This window comes from Neolamprologus multifasciatus, chromosome 9, assembly GCF_963576455.1.
Source record: "Neolamprologus multifasciatus chromosome 9, fNeoMul1.2, whole genome shotgun sequence".
Taxonomy (NCBI): domain Eukaryota; kingdom Metazoa; phylum Chordata; class Actinopteri; order Cichliformes; family Cichlidae; genus Neolamprologus; species Neolamprologus multifasciatus.
In genome coordinates this window covers 6,954,405-6,972,948 of record NC_140447.1, presented here as the reverse complement: position 1 = coordinate 6,972,948, position 18,544 = coordinate 6,954,405, and the positions used below count along the sequence as shown (strand labels likewise).

Here is an 18,544-nt window from a genome sequence, read left to right as displayed (position 1 = left end):
AAATTGACCTGCATCCTATAAAATTTAAACTTCTATTATATTATTTTATGTAACAGAAACCAAATGGAACCATTTATAAAAGGGACCTGATCTTAAATAAATCTCTAAGTGACCTTTAAAACACAGTATGTGCATTGCTGACTCACAAGCTATCACCTATTTACTGTGCTGTTTTGTATGAAACCGTCTAATCCAAGGTGAGACAGATCAATGGGTGAATCTGAGTTCTGGTCAGTAGCTTTACTCCCACTGAAAGTTCCTGCTTACAGAAAGGTTCATGATTTTGCTAACAGCAATTGTGACAGAGGTGCCCAAGATTTGATGACCAACAGACTGAGAAGCCAAAGCAGCCTTTGCAGTCCATTTCTACACAGGCAGGGGAAAAAACTGAGGGAACTTTACTCTATAGGAAGTTTGATGTCGGGAGTCTAATCAGCCTAATGCTTGTTATGTTGGCACATAACTGCATACAGCAACCCACACAGTCATTTTTCAGATTGCTCCGCTGCATGCCTTGTGATAATTGTTTGTGTGCTATCAGCGCTTGTGCCAGACACTGGGCTTTCTGTTTGCTGTGGGTGCTTTTGTTATGAAATGACAGCGTGTTTGCTTAATCAATCACAATCATCGGCGGCAGCACCCTCCCCTGCAAGAACATTATGGATCATGTTCTGTGGAGACACTATTCCAGAATTTCTGATGGCATGGAATAAAAAAAACTGGGATATAAAAATGTTTTTATACTTTCTTATGGACATTTCATGAACTTGTCGAGGTTTTGCATTTTTTTTAAAGCCTCTGAGATAAACCATTTCCTCCTCTGTGGATAATGTGTGTGTGCGTGTAGAAAGCGTGAATGTATGGGCGTACAGTTAATGTAAAATTGAAACCTGAAATGATTTCAAATACTCAGAATGAGGCGTTTTTAAAAATTCAAAAGGAAAATCATTATTTAATCAACACTACTCGAAACTCAAAGCAGGCAGAGATCCACGAGGAGAAAAGAAGATCTTTCTGTTTGCAAAAAGCTACTGCGCTCGAACATCAGCTCAGATTTCATCCTTCGGCCTATGATTGTGTGTTTTAAAGCTCAGCATTCAGATTCAAAGTGACAGAGTTTGTGACAAAAGACTTACTAGATAAGGTTCATATTTCCTAAGTTTGTTAAACTGTTTGATTTCTTTATTACACACACTCTTTAAGTGTTAAATGCACCAGAAATTAGTTTCCTGAGAAACAGTAATTTTGCAATGTTTAAGTACACTATAACTCTGTTTCTAAAAAAAATAACAAACTGTAGAACAAAGTGATTTGTAATCATTTGCACTCTAATTATTATTCCTGCAGTAGCCTAAGCTGCTCCAGCAGAGTGGCTCAGTGGCTGACAGTGCTGTGCTCGAACAAACATCTCCCACTGGTGACTGTGTTTAACTGTGAGCTTTACTAAACCTCAGCAGGAATGGTCAAATCGCCTTTATCTCCATGTATGATGTCTTCAGAAATTGTCTGTCTATCTCAGGCTTTGTTCACAGTCCATAAATCGAGCATCTGCTAAGGAGTCTCTGTTGGATTATAAAACCCAACTAAGACAAATGCTGTCTGGCAGGATCAAAGGCGAACTCGGACTGTAATAATCACTGATGCTGCTGTTAAATTAACCAGACGCTGCTCGCTCCAGTGGGAGGGATTCCTCTCTTCTGGCAGAGCAGGCGGTAGACCAGGTAAAAGAAAAGACAGGAAGTCTGTGGAAAAACGTCGAGACAGCTTGGAATCTCTACCCTACCAAGAAGCAGCGTTAACTGATTATGTAATCCGCAATCTTTAATGTTGCTCTGAGATGTTGCATGATTAAAAGACATCCCCAGATTAGGGACACATCACTAATGACAGGGGAAGGAAACCTTGGCGTTACACGGACTTGCATAAGCTTTTAATCTCACGTTAAGTCCACCTCAAACACTGATGAAGAGATGAGAAAGAGGAAGGTAGGGAGGACTGCCACGTATCTAAGAGGCCGAGGAAGAGAGGGGAAATGTGGGATATGTGATGGCTGGATGGACGAGCTATTTTTATAATGAGGTCAGTGTGAGCTGGGGGATTTCATTCCCCTGGGATGGACACACACACACAAGAACTGTGGTGCTGTGATGCTTCTGCTGAGTGAGACCGTCTCTGTCCACAGGAAGATGAGGAGGAGGAAACCCAGAGCTACCCAGGTCTTTCAGGGATTTTTGCCATACCCTGATTAATCCATCTCTGCTACTAGAATGAGAGCCGATCTTTAATTATGGAGCACGACTGACATTTTCTGATATCTCTAAAATGTTTAAAAACATAATGACAGTAAACCCTGCTCTCTACAGCCATCACATAATTTCATTCTCTAGTCCAATTTTTAATTCAAACTTTCCTTAACTTCTTAGTGTTTTTAATTCATCTGCCTAAAGCAGCAGGTAAATGTTCTGCTGGTGTAGCTCTTCAATGTCTCTGCATGGGGTCAATAAAGTTTATCTTAAAACAACTGACGTAGACCTGAGGTGTTTACCGATTGGATGATCTTTCCTTCCTTTTCAGCTGCTCACTTTCTGGTTGGTGCCCAGGTTGTGGTCCCCTCCCCCCCCAGTCTCCGCACTCCTCCTGTGAAGACACATCAACCCTTTCACTCATTTTTTTCCCAAATAGACAAAGTCAAAGCAATCACAAAATTTTGGTAAACGCTGACACAGATGTGGTGGATTATGGAGTCCCAAAGGGATCAAAATTATAATGTGGGATAAAAATTAAAAAAATAACAGGAAATAAAGAATAAATAAAGAATTATTTAAAAATAAAATAAAATAAAATGAGAAAAATCAACAATTAATAATAATAATTACCCCACCTAATAACACAGTAGTTTTCAGTTTTCAGTTTTATTTCAGTTTCAGTTGAGTCTGTCATACCGAGTGTGTGATTGCGCTGTGCGCACAGAAATTGAAAGCAGAACAAAATAAATAATAACATTTTTGCTGAGATGACTGGGAGCTCTCGTCGGTGCAGCCATCTTACGGCGCAACCGGAAGTAGGAAGCTTCACATAAGTAGGAAGATTAGGAAGTAGGAAGATTCACAGCTAGTTGTGAATATGCTAACTGTCAAGCTAACTAGCAAGGTCGAAACTGTATTATTACTCTGCATCAAAAATAAAGAACCCATCTTAGCAGACAGGTAATTCAGTTTTGCTGTAGTACCAGTATGTGAGGAGCAAAAAGCTAACTTTTTTTGTTATATTAGCCAAATTTAACTAGCTAGCTAGTTAGCTAGAGAGACTCAATAGCCTCAATAACTATGACTATAACTATAACTATAACTACTCAAATATGCTATCTAACTGGCACGCTAACTAGCAGGGTTGAAACTTAGCTTTAAAATATTTTAATTAGCATTAAAACAAACACAACAATCACCCTTCTTGTTTCTAATCTGTGGTTATGGTGTAAAAAAAATAAAGTTATTATATCTAGAGACAATAAAAATAATTAGTGAGAATACCTTGAGTAAAATTAATCTATAAATTGCAATTATTTTAATTACTTTAACTTATTTTAACTACTAAAAAAAAATACATGAAATATTTAAAATCCCATTGATTTAATTTAATGTTGAAAAAGCATAAATGTATTCCATTAATTATCTGGAGAAATACTGAGGTAGCTGATCAGAAATTTAAAGAGCAAACTGGTGTGATAACACACTGTACAGGATTGACAAGGTTTACACCCTAGCATGGCTCTGCATGGCCTGTTTCAGAAGTTTGCGCGCACACACACACTATATCAACAAATTCTCTCTTGCAACCCCTCGCTCACTCTAAACGCCTGTCGCTTTGACCCTCCATTAAGCTGAGCGAGTGCTCGTTTAGCCAACAGTGTCTCAGCAGTTGGGGACGCAGGCTGCCCACTCTGTCAGATCCAGCCGTATTAAATAAATAAGGAGCGCTCTTCTGTGTAAATTATTCATTTAACACGCCTTATCCTCCTCCAACAACCTTGTTAGAGCAACTCAGGAGTCGGAGGGGGGGGGAATGGGGCAGGGGTGGGGTAAAAGGAGGAGGAGGGGAGCAGACACCGCGGCTCATGTGCGACTCAGCAGAACCTGTGGTGCATCTCTAAGCTCTCAGGGCGTTCAGTTGTAGGGGGGCTAATTCGCTCTGACACCTCCTTTGTTTCAGGCGGAAAAGTGCTGCATACACACAGCTCCGTGTTCGCTCGCACGCGTGCACTCTCTGCACACACTGACATGCACAAACTTGGAGAGAAAGAGCACAAGAATGGAATTTTTAGTGCATATTCATATAATAATCCTTCTAGTTGTCTGGATAAATTATTGAGAAATAGGAGGCCGGGACACGCGATGCTGGAACGTGAGGGCTGCATTTGTTTTCTTGCTGCCTCAACTCGAATCAGACAACACAGCGAGTCATCCGCTCTAAACAAGCTGATTCTAATGAGCCGGGATGCTAACCTTGAGGACAAATACGCGACAGTACAGAACACCTCATATCTCAAGAGTGCACTCATGGCACGTCTGGGGAAACGTTTATGCAAGCTGGAGTAAAGCGCACAATAAGCATCTTTAGCATTTTCTTCATATATATTTTAGAATATAAATATCACACTGACCCTTTATTTTCAATTCAAAGTCAGCTGCACTCAAAGAACAGTTAATTCCTTCTGATTAGGTGGTCTAAAAGCTTAAGTAATAAGCTTCAAAGCAGAGCGTAATTCTTTCCAGGTATGGGGGAATTAAAAGTAAAGTCTTTCATACTTTAAGTCTGAGTTTTAACGCCATTTAAGTCTAACCTCACACCATGTGTCACAGTTTGTAGAAAAGAACGTCTGAATTTAAAGGAGACTGTGTTTTTTATTAGCACACATTACACTAGACTGGTGAGGTCTGACCGTCAGTCTGCAGCTGAATCAGGATCAGCCCGGCACAGACCGACACACTCACTCTCTCTCTCTCTCTGACTCCAGCGTTCAGGCCCAGAGCGGGAGGTTGTTATGTCAGCTCTGACAGTGCTCATTACCAGCCTCTACGCTCTGGATTGGAGTTAACAGGCTTTGGCGCAGGCGTAGGCCAGTTAGACCCGACTAGTACAATGGAATCAGTGTGTGTGTGTGTGTGCGTGCCTGTGCCGAGAGTTAATCACAAAACATTCTTTCATTTCTAAATCGCACCTCGGGGCCACTGTACATTACACCGATATGCTATGTGCAATGACATCTACTGCTTATTTCCATTCTCACTTGAGAAAAGTGCTCCATACGAGGGCTGACCGCTCAGCTTCCGCATGCCAAAAAGCGTTGGTGCACTGCTGTGCATCATTTCTGATTTATCGTGGAGAAGTTCTCACTCGAGTGTTTGGATGACTGAATGAAAACGAGATGCTTTTGCTCTCTTATCAGGGAGACAAGAAATCTAAATAGTCTGTGGAGGAGTATTAGGACCACGTTCAGCAGACGACAACTGTAATCTTCACATTTCGACTAATCTTGAAATTAAGATAAAATGACGCTGCAGTTTAAAAATAATCTTGTCACAACAAGTCACAGATTACTCATTTACACTCTGCCCGACTCTGCTGGGATCAGCTGGGTGTTGGTCATGATGGACCTACTACACAACCCTCACAGCGTGGTTCCTCCCATCTCTTCTTTACCTTTCTTGTCTGATATAAATGCCAATACCGATGTATCAGAAAACAGGCCGACAAAATCATGCAATAAACTCTTTGTCTGTCCGGGTGTAGAGCCTACTGTGGTGACTGTTATTCAGCAGGTGGGTAGGTTAGTGGGTCGGTCTCTTGCTCGTTCCAGTCCACATGCTTTAGTAGAGCTACTTCAGCAGCGACTGATCTATGATGGGGGTCACCGCCCCTCGAGGAGTAGCATCGGGAATTGAAGCGTGGATTTCTTGCTCATTAGACAAATGTATAAACCACTACACTATGAAGGTTCTTAGTCTATACAGTCAATCCAATCAACCACTTACAAATAGATCTGATCTTAACTTTGGGTATAAACCACACCTGTCCACAGAAAAAAAATCTTCCATTGCAGCCACCATGGGCAAGACCAAAGAGCTGACAAAGGACATGACAGGACTGTAGACCTGCACGAGGCCGGACAGAGGTACAAGCCATCGACAAGAACCTTGGTGAGAAGGTGAAAAATGTTGCGATCATTTAGAAATAGAAGAAATTTCAATGTCAAACTCTGTGTTGTGTTGAAGTGCCAGTTCAAATATGCAATAAGCTTAAACAACTTTTCCTTAAAATAAAAATGCAGAAGCTTCTTACTGTGAAAACAAACGCTGTCACCCATGAAACAATATGTTAAGGAGTGGTTTGCTCTTTTGGAACTTACAAATTTTCTTGCACGCTTAAATTTGCAGGTTGCAGAAGGGGGGGATTATCCAACCAGTTCTATACATGCCACCAACGTGCGCCACCTAGAGGAAAGAAAAGCAGCACAAGTCAAGATTTAAACATTTCTCATTTAAGTCCACAGACATTACAGCTTAGAAGCTTAATACGTAAAAGCAAAGAGATTTACATGATAGTTGTTTTGGTGTTAGCAGTTATCTGTTGCTGTCATATGGATCATTACACCGGCTCTGGTCTATCCTGCTGCTTTCAGGTGTCTCTGCAGGTCTTGCCCTCCTTCTCTGCCCGTCCCCTCGCAGCCCAGTAACCAGCAAGCGATGCCGGTGATTACACTTGATTAAGGCCTTCTACTTCAAACAGACCTGATGTGTATACAGCCCCTGACATGGCGGATAGGATAAAGAGCAGGTTGAGTTCTGTGTTTGTGTCGGCGTGCATGTGTATTTGTGTTTACCTAGATGGGAGGATGAACACCATTACACCTAGGCTTTGTGTACATACGATTGTAATGACAGCCTGTATAAAACATGCGGTGTTGTGTTGTTTATCATTAGGGGTGACTGCAGTTCATCGATGCAGTGTTTCTTCCCAGCCTAATTTTAAAAAGTTGTGGAAAACCTACTACCTTAACTTTGATTTAAAAGTCCAATTTTTAGATGTTAGGTGTGCCCCAACTCAACTACACCTAAATGCACCTACCTATGAGGCGGTGCCTCCTCATATGAGCTCTGCTGTATGTCTAAACCTGGGCATTGCCAAGCCCGTCATATTACTTTCCATGTTTTTCTAATCTCTAGGCAGAAAGAGGAGGACAAAAGTGTGAGGTGTCCCGCAGCTGCAGCACTGCACCCTGAATTAGCCCCGACCACATGAAAAGCTTTCGTCTCTATTCCAGGCCAGGGCGGGAAAATTACAGCCCTACTCGCTTTACTCTAGCATTAAACCTCAATTAGTGCACAAATACGCCGATGATGTCATCACCCAGGGACCCAAGAGCCCTGGAAAGAAGGGGCGCTGAACAGCAAGATACGCTCACGAACCACGTTGCTTTGAACTTTCGGGCCCTTCTTCTCAGCCGCTGAGAAACTCAGCTCAGTTTGGCGAGGAATAAGGTGACGCTCGTGCGATACGGCCTGGAAAAACAAACGTGCAAAAGAGGCTTGTGGCCTGGTTTGGCTAAATTTACCAGGAATTTTAATCCTGAGATGTAACTGGAGGTTTCCCAAGAGGAGAGAGAGGTCAGCGAGGTAGGACAAGAAAAACTCTGGTTTGACCCTCGGTGACCTGGCAGGAGACAGAGGAGGAGGTGGATGAGGAGGAGGGTGACGAGGCCTGGCTTCTATCCAAAAAACACACTGAGAGTTCACGCTGCCCTTCTCTCAGCAAACCACTTACATTACACAACAAACTTACATAATCATATGGAGGACTACAAAAACCAGCTGTAACGGCACCACATCACAATGATACATTTCATTATTGCTGTCACATATCTGAGCATTATTTCTGTTAATATAACTGACGCTGGCCTTTATTACAGGTTTTGGAATGAGCTTATTGGATACAGTTTTTTACTTTTAACTGGGAATCAGAGAACGTTTCCTTAAAGGACTGAAAAAGCCGTATCTGGAATTGATCAAATCGAAATCTTAATAAGAACCTATCCTGTGACAAGTGGTATAGTAACCAAACCTGACGTTTCTGCTTCTTGCTCCACCACCATTAACTGAATCGAATAAAATTTGAGAAAAACAATAAGAAAGTCTAAAAGTAAGACCCAAGCTCTAATAAAGTAATTCCCTTTTATCAAAAACCCCAGACACAGCACTCCCTGGATGTTTACTGTAATCTAAGGTAGTCCCCATGCTGTGGGGTCAATGTTCCTTCATGTCCTACAAAGAGGGGAGCGACTTCAGTGCAGCTCAGCATGGGATCACTCGCGGGCATCGCCTTGTACCCTTCTCCTTGTAACACCCTGTGAATAATGCATCGCAGCTCCCAGCAACTTCTCACAGGTCGTTTGAGCGAGCTGCTCGAGGACTACGGGTCCTCTTAGGTGTACCTCCACCTGAAGAGATGGATCACTCTCACATCTTCAAAGAGAAGTCAGTCAAACCATAGATTGTTAGTACCACCCCGTGGGTTTACAAAATGTTACTCGGTCTCTCACAGGTGCAGAGAAAGAGGATGGGGCCAGCATTTCTCAGAAAGTAGAACAAAATTTTTTTCCCCCTCTCCCATTGAGCCAAGCTCTGACAAAAACTTTGAGCAGCGGTGGGGGTGATGACGGGGGTGGTTGAGATCAAAAGCCTGCAAGTTCCTGGCGAGCGGACCCAATCAGCCGAGAGGGCCAAGGAGAGGAGGAGAGACAAGTGCTTCCCTTTTAAATTGATCCCACTGAGACCCTCAAGGTTCCCCTCGCAGGACTCGCAGAAAAGCGATAAAAATCTGGCCCTGTGGATCTGATGAGAGACTGGGAGGGGAGAAGGCTGAGAAGAAAGACTGTTTCGGGGGGGAAAGAGCGGCACAGAAAGAACAGAGAGGCACAGCGAGAGGAGATCAAGGAGAGACGAGAAGGGTGGGCTCATCCTCTGAAGGTGCATCCAGGCGGCGCCGTCGTGTGCCAGCGAAGAACCAGAGCAGTGAGGACCGGCACTATCAGCTATCTAAACCCATGTTACACGTCTGATCATGTGCTCAACCAATCAACCGTGGGTGTATCTTTATTATGCTCGGGTCCTGGCAGCTCGAAATATTGGCTCCTTCCAAGCTGGCCTGAGATCAGACTCTGGATGAGGCCGGTGTCGTTATCCGCAGCATGCTGGGGCCTCAAAGGAACACACGCTATCAGAGCAACCCAGAGACCCCACAGCGTGCCAGACTCACCACAGACCTGCCCGAGTCGCCAACACAAACACCCAAATGTGCTCAATAAGGTGCTGTGAATTTGCATTTCCTTTCCAGATCCACTGGATGTAGTTCATAGTAGAATAGAAAAGTTATTATCAGCAGGGGGGCCCAGTTATCAAAAGCAGCAAATGTGTGCGTCTTGTCAAATGTGACAGAAAAAATAAAGAAAATAATCATCTGCAAATCTCATTTATCACAAATTAGACTACATAGATTCTGAAACGTCCACAGGAAGCTCTTTGTCTTCATTAGATGATGTGAATGAAATAAAGCATACCTGGTAACAACTGAATAACTGAAATATATAGTTAGGTTTTTAATTTAAATTCAGATCCTAGACTGTGCTCACAGGTTTTTCCCCTGCTTGTGCCTTAAAACAACACAAAATGAGAATAAATAACAGAAACAGTCATCCAAAGAGCCAGTTTATAGCGCCAACATGTTATGGAAGTCCTGTGACGGGTATGTTTCCTGCAGGGTCATCCTGATAAAAACTGGGGATGTCTGAAAAAGATTGCAGTGACAGAGCTATGAGTTTAAAGGCTGTAAACGTCTATCCAATAATATACGAGAAAAATTTACTCTATCATAATTAGCTTCTTTTTTTGTGGGCAGTTAATGCTACCAAGTATTTCATTTCATAAACCTTTTCAATTAAATATAAACTTTATGTATTTGATTGGCAAGCACAGTAGGATCTGGATGGCGCTGTGTGCACTATACTGCTCTTTGCTACTCCACCAACAGCTGCATACGAGTGTGAACCCTCGGGCTCAAAGTGGGCTTGAAAACAACTAGTTTATATGACGTGCCTCTGACCGTCAGACGGAAACATTTTGCACCTTTTTTTCTCAAATGGTGGCACTCGAAGGCGGGGTGGCATTGCGGCTGTTGTGGAGAGGCGATACGGGATAATTGCGTAACTGTGGGGATAATGACACACGTTTTCACACGGCTTCGCACGGAAGCCACTTGTGGTGATGCCCGTGGTTGTAAACATGAAAACTGAACAGCCATGTGCAGTGCTGCGAGCTGAGAGTGCTGCAGAAAGCTGCAGAAATGTTCGGACACCGCGTAGCAAGAGGTGTGGAGGAAGGAAGGTTCAGATGCCGTCCGACCTGCCGACAGCCTTCTGTTTTTTGAAGAGCACACCGGCTCCTTTATTTCCATCTCTGTGACTCACTGCATCAAGCACACAAAAAGACAGGAGCTCTTGGAAAGAGACTTAGGAGGCAGTGGGATGCTGCCTGGAGGATGATGGCATGCTCTCTGCACCACTTTCAACTTTGGACATTTAGAACAGCTATAAACACTTTTGCCTTTAGACACGGTCAGACACACTGTATGGAGCATGAAGTATTTAATTTTAGGCATTCTGAGCTTGTTAGCGGGAGCAGGAGGCGGCAGGTGAGAGGTGAAGTCAGAAGGAAGCAGGCGGAGGAAACGTGAGCAGAGAAAAAGAAACATTCCTTGACTCGGCCAGAAAGAGGCCTGGTGGGCTAACTCTGAGCAGTTCAGCCCAGCGTCATGATGTGAGTGATTAGATAACAGAGCTCCATCTGATAATCACATACTCTGCTATTGCACTTCTTAGCTGTGTGACTGTAGCAGGCCAGAATAAGACAGCCAAACTGTGATGGATAGCCCACGCTGAGCAAGAATAACTTACAGCCTCATAAATAAGCAGATCTCTACTAATATGATTACAGTAGCCCTGAGGCTGACACACACCCCCTTCCCCTCTACCAGCCACGCTCCTCCTCTCCTTATGACAAGCACCCTGAAATCACGTCAGCGTTCGACATCAATATTTTGACATTTCATTCAGCTGACTCTCCAGACGGAGCCATTTATTTAATTAGCTGAATCAAAATTGGCAGGAGCGGCAAATTCAAAGTTAACGTGACTGGGGCTCAGTTGCCACAGGTAACCTTTTTGGAAGGACTTACTGTGGCAAATTGATTGCTGAGAGCGCAGACTCATCATGAGTGCTAATTTTCAGAAGCGGCGCACGGCGGAGCAGGGAAATAAGAGGCTCTATTTATAACAGAAGGAAACAGCAGAGGGGGATTAGCCTGTCATTAGAATAAAAGAACCCAGAAGAAGAATCAATTTCAAGGTTTAAAAAGCTGACAAACTCAGTTCACTCAGCTCTCCATCCTTCGCTGCTTCTGTCTCCGAGCTCACCCCGGACAGACCAGCCTACAGTCGGCCACATATGAGCTTTCATTGAGGCGCCAAGCTCGGATTTCACCCTCTTCTGCCTAAATGGAAAACTAAAACAGTTGTGTTGTTTTATTGCTGCAGTCACCTGAAAAGTATCACACTGCTGCTTTTTGATTTAAGGAAATATTCCATCATTTTACTTTCTGTGGGTTTGACTTTGTGGGGAACAAATAGCATTGAAAGCTTGGTTAATCCACACTCAGTATTTTGTTTTTCAAAAATATCATCCAGCCAGATAATCCTAGCAGAGCTGTCACTATCACTACATTAAATCTCTTTGGCATGAGCCGCTTTGTTTACAGATTTTACGCTGCTCATTTCAGTGTTCGCCTCCTACAGAGGGAAGTGAGTGTGTTTGATTTAGAGGCAGATGAAATACTAAAGACGGCATAACCGAACGTGTGCGGTTCACCTCTTATTGCAGATGAAAACAAGGAGGAGGACAATGACGACTCCCGTGCCAAAATCTTTCATCGAAGGTGATGATAGTCCTGCGCTGCCAGGAAGCTGTGACAGCATCCAGGAGACAACATAATAAAACTAAACTGCACGGCAACAACAAAGAAAGTCCCACTTTTAGCAAGTCATGCTCACTAATTTTACTCTTGGTCTTTAAAAGAGCAGCTTTGCATGACAGTTCAAACTAATTAATATTTATCTCATGCTGGGCCTTAGTTCATCCACTGTATGAAACCAGCTGTTTTAGGTCTTGCTCCTGTGTGTCTAGGACACAATTTTAGGTTTAGCATTCTTATACAGGGCTTTCTATATGTAAGGATCACGTTTCTAGACTTTTAGTCCATTTTCAACCAACAAATCATTGAGTTGACCTTCAAGGCCTTGGTGGATTGTAAGCCTGACTTTACCGGATTGTTAACATGACCCCACTCTACACCCCTACAAAATTTGATCACAGTATATCTGAAACTTTTCCAGCTACTTGTTTGCAAATAGAGTGTCAGCAAAAACTTCCAAAAAACCTCCTTGGCAGAGATAAGAATAGAGAAGCTGTCTAAAACTCTGAATTCACCACTGTAACAGTGTATTTCAGAAAATAAACAAGGCCACCTTAGATAAGACACTGAGGCACTATAAGCTTCATATGATTTGCATTGTTGTAGCTGTAAAACTGTGAGGATGACCACCATCACTGTGAAATATACACTCTAAAATCCAAGAGTTGCTCAGCGAGGTCACAGCATCCAACTCCTGTGCTGCCAGTGACTTTGTCACCTCCCCTTTCCATCAACAGCTCACTGAATTATGTGACATTTTCATTACTGGCACCCTACCTGGTCTACCTCCAGGTGTGCATAATGGAGACAGCCTTGGAAAACCACCATCTCCCAGCATGCCGTTGGGAATTGGACCAGGAAGGAAGCTTAGAGCCGATTACCAGGCTGAGAGGCAACCCAAATTGTGTCATCTTCCCACTCCCTCACCACAGAGCCCGCACCCCCCTGACCCAGGCCATCATGTGCCCGGGTGAAACACGGGGCACGTCTCTGGGACAGGAACCGCACAGGAAGCAGCGCAACTCGACAAAGACGGAAACTTGCGCAGGGGGGGAGAGGGCTGGGGATGAGATCAAATCGCAGAAAAGTAAACTTTTCCACCAACGCCACATCGCAGCAGAGGAGAGGCAAGCGGGGCGGGGGCACCGGCGCATTCCTCATTTGGGGAAGCAGCTAAGCTGGCTGTAGGAGGCGGCAGCGGAGGGATTTAGCGGGCCTCAATAGCGAGGATGAAATGAAGACGGGTTCGCGGTGTCGCTTTCAGAGGATGCTGCCAAGAGTCGTCACATTACTGATACAGAGGCAGGAAAACAGATTCAATTAATACAGCAGCAGACAGTAATGCTGGACTCTTCAATCCAATCCGCTTAGAGAACATCTTAATAGCGCATGAGAAGGAAGAATATTGTGCTAATCTGTCTTGTCTGCGGAGCGCTCCGACATCCCCCATTGATGTTGACATCCCTTTAACATGAGGTTAGTGGGTGTTTGGCCTCCCCTCCAGTCATTTGTGAGCTGCAGAGCCTGGAAATGATTAGGCCTGGGAGGGCAATTAGCCGGAGCATCGCCGAGCTAAATATAGTCCAGCTTGGCCCGGTGTTGCTCCTGGGTCACATCTACACTGCAGCCTCTACGCAGGCATGTTAGCGCAATCTGGATCCCGTTTTGTTTTATGACTGATGCGAAGGCCGCGCTGACTCAGGCCAGATAACATAACTCAGCCGTCGATCAGGTGTCTCCAGGGGAAAGGGAGTGGGAAGGAATCGCGTAAGGAAGAATAAAGAGATGAAGTTTAAAAGAGAAGCACATGTTAACCGTGATGTTCAGAAAATACCAGTCGACTTGATGAGCTGTACAATCGAAACCTTTTGGACTTATTTCGTAACAAGCTGCCTCAAATGAAGCATGGTTGGGAAAACATGCTTTCCCACAGCCTTACAGCAGCTAAACGGTATGCAGGGAAAGAATTCTTTCCCATCGCACAGCTCCCTGCCCCGCCAGTCCCCTCTAGTATCTCCAACCCCGAGTGAAGAAAAAAAAAGAAGAAAAAAAGGGGGAGATTTTATCCTTAAAAACAGGAGGTTCGCCCACTCGTTCACCTGGGACGGCTCTTGGATGGAGGAGGCAAGCTAGAGGGTTATAAGAGCCTGGGAATGTTTAACATCAAGAAAGCAATCAGAACGTAGCCGGAGCTCTGGGAATTAAGACAGGAAACATGGAGAGTAACCCCTTCCAGACCGAGAGGAAGGAGAAGAGGAAGTGATTTAGGTTTGGTGGCAAATTCATACTGTTACCTGAAAGTGTAAACTTCATTTCCGCCGATCTAAATGAAGCCATTTCACAGAAGTTTCACTTGTGCCTTCTTAGCCAGATCTCTGCTGCCGACATCAGTGATCACAAGGCTGATGAGGGGCTCAAACATAATACAAGAAAAGCACTGGAAAAATTTAAAAAAGCTCAACATAGGCTCTGCTTCAACTTCCCCATCACTGGTTTGACCTGGTGTATCTTTCAGCACAGTATACTTGTGTAGACCGAGGTGAAACATAAGTGGAAATGTTCTGGCACTACACTGAGCTCAGCACAAATTGTACAAGACAGCTCAGGAAACAGAGGTTTGCTTTGTGCCCTGAGCAGAGAGCATTTATCATCCAATAAAACCTGCAGTAAGAGACCTATTCCTGCACTGTCCTCTGACCCACAAGTGGCATCAAACAAGACCAAGTGCCCATAGGAACTCAGGAAATACATGATAGAGAGACTTTTTTGGTTAAATTTAACTTATAATTGGGAAAATAAGTTGAAAATCAAGAGTATTTTCTTGGGTCTCCGTATCAACTTTGAAATTCTAGTATCGTGACAACCCTATTAACTATATCAGTGGCCTCACCCCCAGACTCTGTTTTCATTATGGAAAGCATGACGGTGGGATTGAGGAGATCCTTAAAGTGTTCCTTCCATCACTTGACCGTATCATCAGTTGAGGTCAACAGCATTCCCACTGTATCGTGTATAAGTAGAGCACTGCTTCCCTCTCTGACAATTTGCAAGAATCATTTTGAGGCTGACAAAAGTGTTGATCCATGGTCTTAAACTAATCCCAGGGGAGTGGGACTCCCGGTATCTGACCTGGTACCTCTTCCAGGATCTGTCAGCTACCTCTAGGGTCCCACAGGCTAACCAAGTCCAATAAGACCCCTCCTTCAGCCTGACAGATCCCCTCTGGTGTTCATCACCTGGATCTGGGTTTACAGGCACTAATGATTTTGGACTCCCTCAGATTGCAATCAAAGCTCTACTGGGAATTAAAGACCATGGATGGGCACCTCAAGCAGACGTACCCGTGCTATAGCTCCACCCACTTGTTCTTTTCTTCTTTTGTAAGCTGCAAACAATCACTAGAAATCTAGCTGCTAGTGGTTGGTAGCAATAGGTCTCTAACTTTTTCTGACATGCCCCACTTTCCAATTTTATGAATTATTAATACTAAAAAACCATCCAAGCTGAATTTTTGTTGACCCACAGTTTGAGACTTACGGGCTTAAAGTGAGGATGAGGAGAGCTAAATGCCTTTATGAGCAGAGATGTGTTTTTTCAAGCAATCACTGTCTTGTTTGATTTTCACAGTTAACAAGCTGCGATTTCAAATAATGGTCAGACTAGAAATCTGCCCCAAGCAGCAACATTATTGATTACTTTTAAAGATGAATCAGTCATTTGTTGTGTCCATAAAATGTCAGAACATAGTGAAAAATGGCTGTACTCTCATCAAAGCCTCTCATTAATAATGCCATCACCAGTAATTATTGGGTATTATTATTAAATTAGCCATTTTTTTCAGTTGCTTGCCCAATTATTCCACGTCAAACTGCTTATGCACCTACAGTACATTCACAGTATTCAGTAGATCTCAAGATATTTTTCTTGGAATCACAGACTTGCTGATGGTGCAAGAAAAAAGTAAAGACATTCACAAAGTAATAAAGATTTAACATTTTGAAACATAACACATATATGCAATTCTGTCCCAGTTCAAGTAGGAAAACCTCAGGACCGGGAAACAAATAGTTTGAAGGAGAAAAACTGTACATAGCAGTGTACCAAGCAGTAACTTCCAGAACAGGAAAATAAAGCCAATACTGTAGTTAATCAAATACCCACTTGAGGGTGTCTTCAAATGTGAATCAATGGGTTTTGGGGAGTTGGAAGCCCGATGGACTGAAAGTCGTTCCTGTTCCACTTCTTTGAGGTATTTTTGAAGTCCAACGCCTGGGGTGCATGCGCAGTTGGTTCATTGTAATATAAAGTGTCTGTGGATGAGCGTCTGCGTTCGAAACAAACTGCCACGGACGTGGACATCCACATGAATCCTCGTTGACACAGTCTGATGACAGAATTAACAACACTTGGAACCAAAAATGGACCCAAGCGGACTCTAGCAGACTCAGGAGACATGTTAAAATTACCAAGATCAGTGACAAAATAAGCATGTTTAGGGTCAGGTACAAAAATTTGTTATGGTCTCAATAGCCAATTTCCCTTTTCACCAAAACTGTACAGGAAGGTAGCCATCTGCTGGACACACCTCCATTAAGTCTCATCACTGTGCACACTCTGTGCTGCTGATGCCTTTGAGCCTTTTGATCGAACAATCTCATAATAAAAACAGCATGCTGTGTAGTACAGCCTGCCCAAGAAGCTCATGCTTCAGTTTTAGTGAATGAAATTTTAGTATTTAATTTGTCAGATATGTTCATCTGTGTGTTCCACTTGTACAGTTTATGGACCGATCTTGCTAACCAAGCGTTAGCTCGGTGGTTCCCAAGCTTTTTTTGCTGGGCCCCCTTTGTTTTACAAGAAAAATGTTCGCGCCCCCCCCCTCCCTCGCGTGCACGCACACAAACACATCCTCCAACCACACACACCCATATTTTGCTCCATTTCGGTTTATTTCACACCTCAAACATTTAGTAGACAATTAAGCAAATACAAGTAATCTGCAATAAATTACAGGTAGTAAGAAAATAAACTACTAACTAGTTTACACTACGTGCACACCTACACGAGTATTTTTGAAAACGCAGCTGTTTCGTCCACACGTAAACGGCGTTTCGAATCACCGAAAACGGAGATTTTTTAAAACTCCTTTTTTGCGTTTACCTGTGGACGAGGAATACAGAGTTCGTCACACAATGTCAAAGGTATGTGCCTTCCACATCACGCTGTGCGGCATGTTATTGTTTACATGAGATGAATTGCAGAATGGCAGCTAGAGACAAAATACTGTTAATCTGACGATCTTCAGGTTTTACACGCTTACATTTACACATGCAGTTACTGTCCCTCCATTTACAAAGACAGAGGCGTCACGATGTGATTATTTTACATGTAGTTTTTTTTTTTTTCATGTGTAATAATATTCGACATTGCTATCAATACACTGCCTCTCTGTGCAAAATGGGTTTAAAAACATAAACAGCTGTGGGATACGGTTTGTCTGTGATTTAAACGGGGGGAATGAATCCTGGCAGGATCAGCCTGATGTTATTTGTATCCAGCTGTAACTTTACTGTATAAAGAGCCAACATCTCCAAAATGTCAGGAGTAGTTAGTCATTACAACAAGTGTTTGTGAACTAAAAATCAAGAATGTGGGATACTGTTTGTCCGTGATTTGAACAGCCCAGCGAAAACCAATTCTGTGGGGGAGACCTACCTCGGCACTTGTTCAGGTGAAGCCAAAGGGAAGATTTGCTTCACCATATTTTCTAGTCTTGGGCTTAGAATGAAGTTGGTTTGGAAACATATTCAGCGATGCTTCAGCTCCTGCTTTGCGTTTCTGTGGCCGCCCCGTGCTAGCAGTGTCCAAGCGTTTTGTTTTTTTCTCCCCCTTTTCATTCCCCCCCCCCCTCGCAATGGCTCTGCGTCCCCCCTAGGGGGCGGGCCCCACACTTTAGGAAGGTCTGCGTTAGCTGGTGACTCAGCACTCCAACCCCCCCTTGCTCAAAAAAACCCAAAAAAAACCCAACTAAACTAAACTAACTGCAGCTAAACCACAGAGTTCAAAATCCTTAGAGACACTGCAGGGAAACAATGCTACAAAATGCCCTTTTTTCATGAATGAGTTTCACAATAGAGGTCAACCAGTCAACCACTGACCAATCCACGATCTCTTTTACACTTCCCTTAATTCCCAACAAGCTTTCTACTTCTAGAAGAAACTCAGGAAAGAGACAGGCATAGGGAAAAGTCTAAACAGTACATGCTAGCACCACCTAAATAGCACCTACCAGAAAAAGCACACTGGACATAATCCCAGCCATAAATCGTATCCACTTCTTGCCCACCATATGAAATTCCCTGTAAGCCCTAACATTATGGCCATACCTAAAGATAGCAGTCCAGCTTGTAGGAGCAGAATAAAACTGGAAAATACATCCATCATAAAGAGGAGGAGGTTATTTTGGC

The 18,544-nt window shown here is 43.5% G+C and overlaps 1 protein-coding gene and 1 long non-coding RNA gene across 4 annotated transcripts in view; one reads left to right on the top strand and one right to left on the bottom strand.

Annotated features, from left to right (window-relative positions):
- The window catches only part of znf438 (zinc finger protein 438), a 52,761-nt gene that overhangs the window by 17,923 nt on the left and 16,294 nt on the right, over positions 1 to 18,544 (bottom strand). The window contains exons 2-4 of one of the 3 annotated variants that reach the window (XM_085172004.1): positions 6,596 to 6,806; positions 6,407 to 6,491; positions 2,546 to 2,637 (exon numbers count right to left, since the gene is read on the bottom strand). The gene's annotated coding sequence lies outside the window, so the exon portion shown is untranslated. The remainder of the gene's footprint in view (positions 1 to 2,545; positions 2,638 to 6,406; positions 6,492 to 6,595; positions 6,807 to 18,544) is intronic. The other 2 variants (XM_085172003.1, XM_085172005.1) reach the window with 2 other exon arrangements.
- Positions 28 to 3,488, top strand: LOC146510941 (uncharacterized). The gene is made up of 2 exons (XR_014875982.1): positions 28 to 2,892; positions 3,112 to 3,488. It is a non-coding gene; the product is annotated as an uncharacterized LOC146510941 (long non-coding RNA).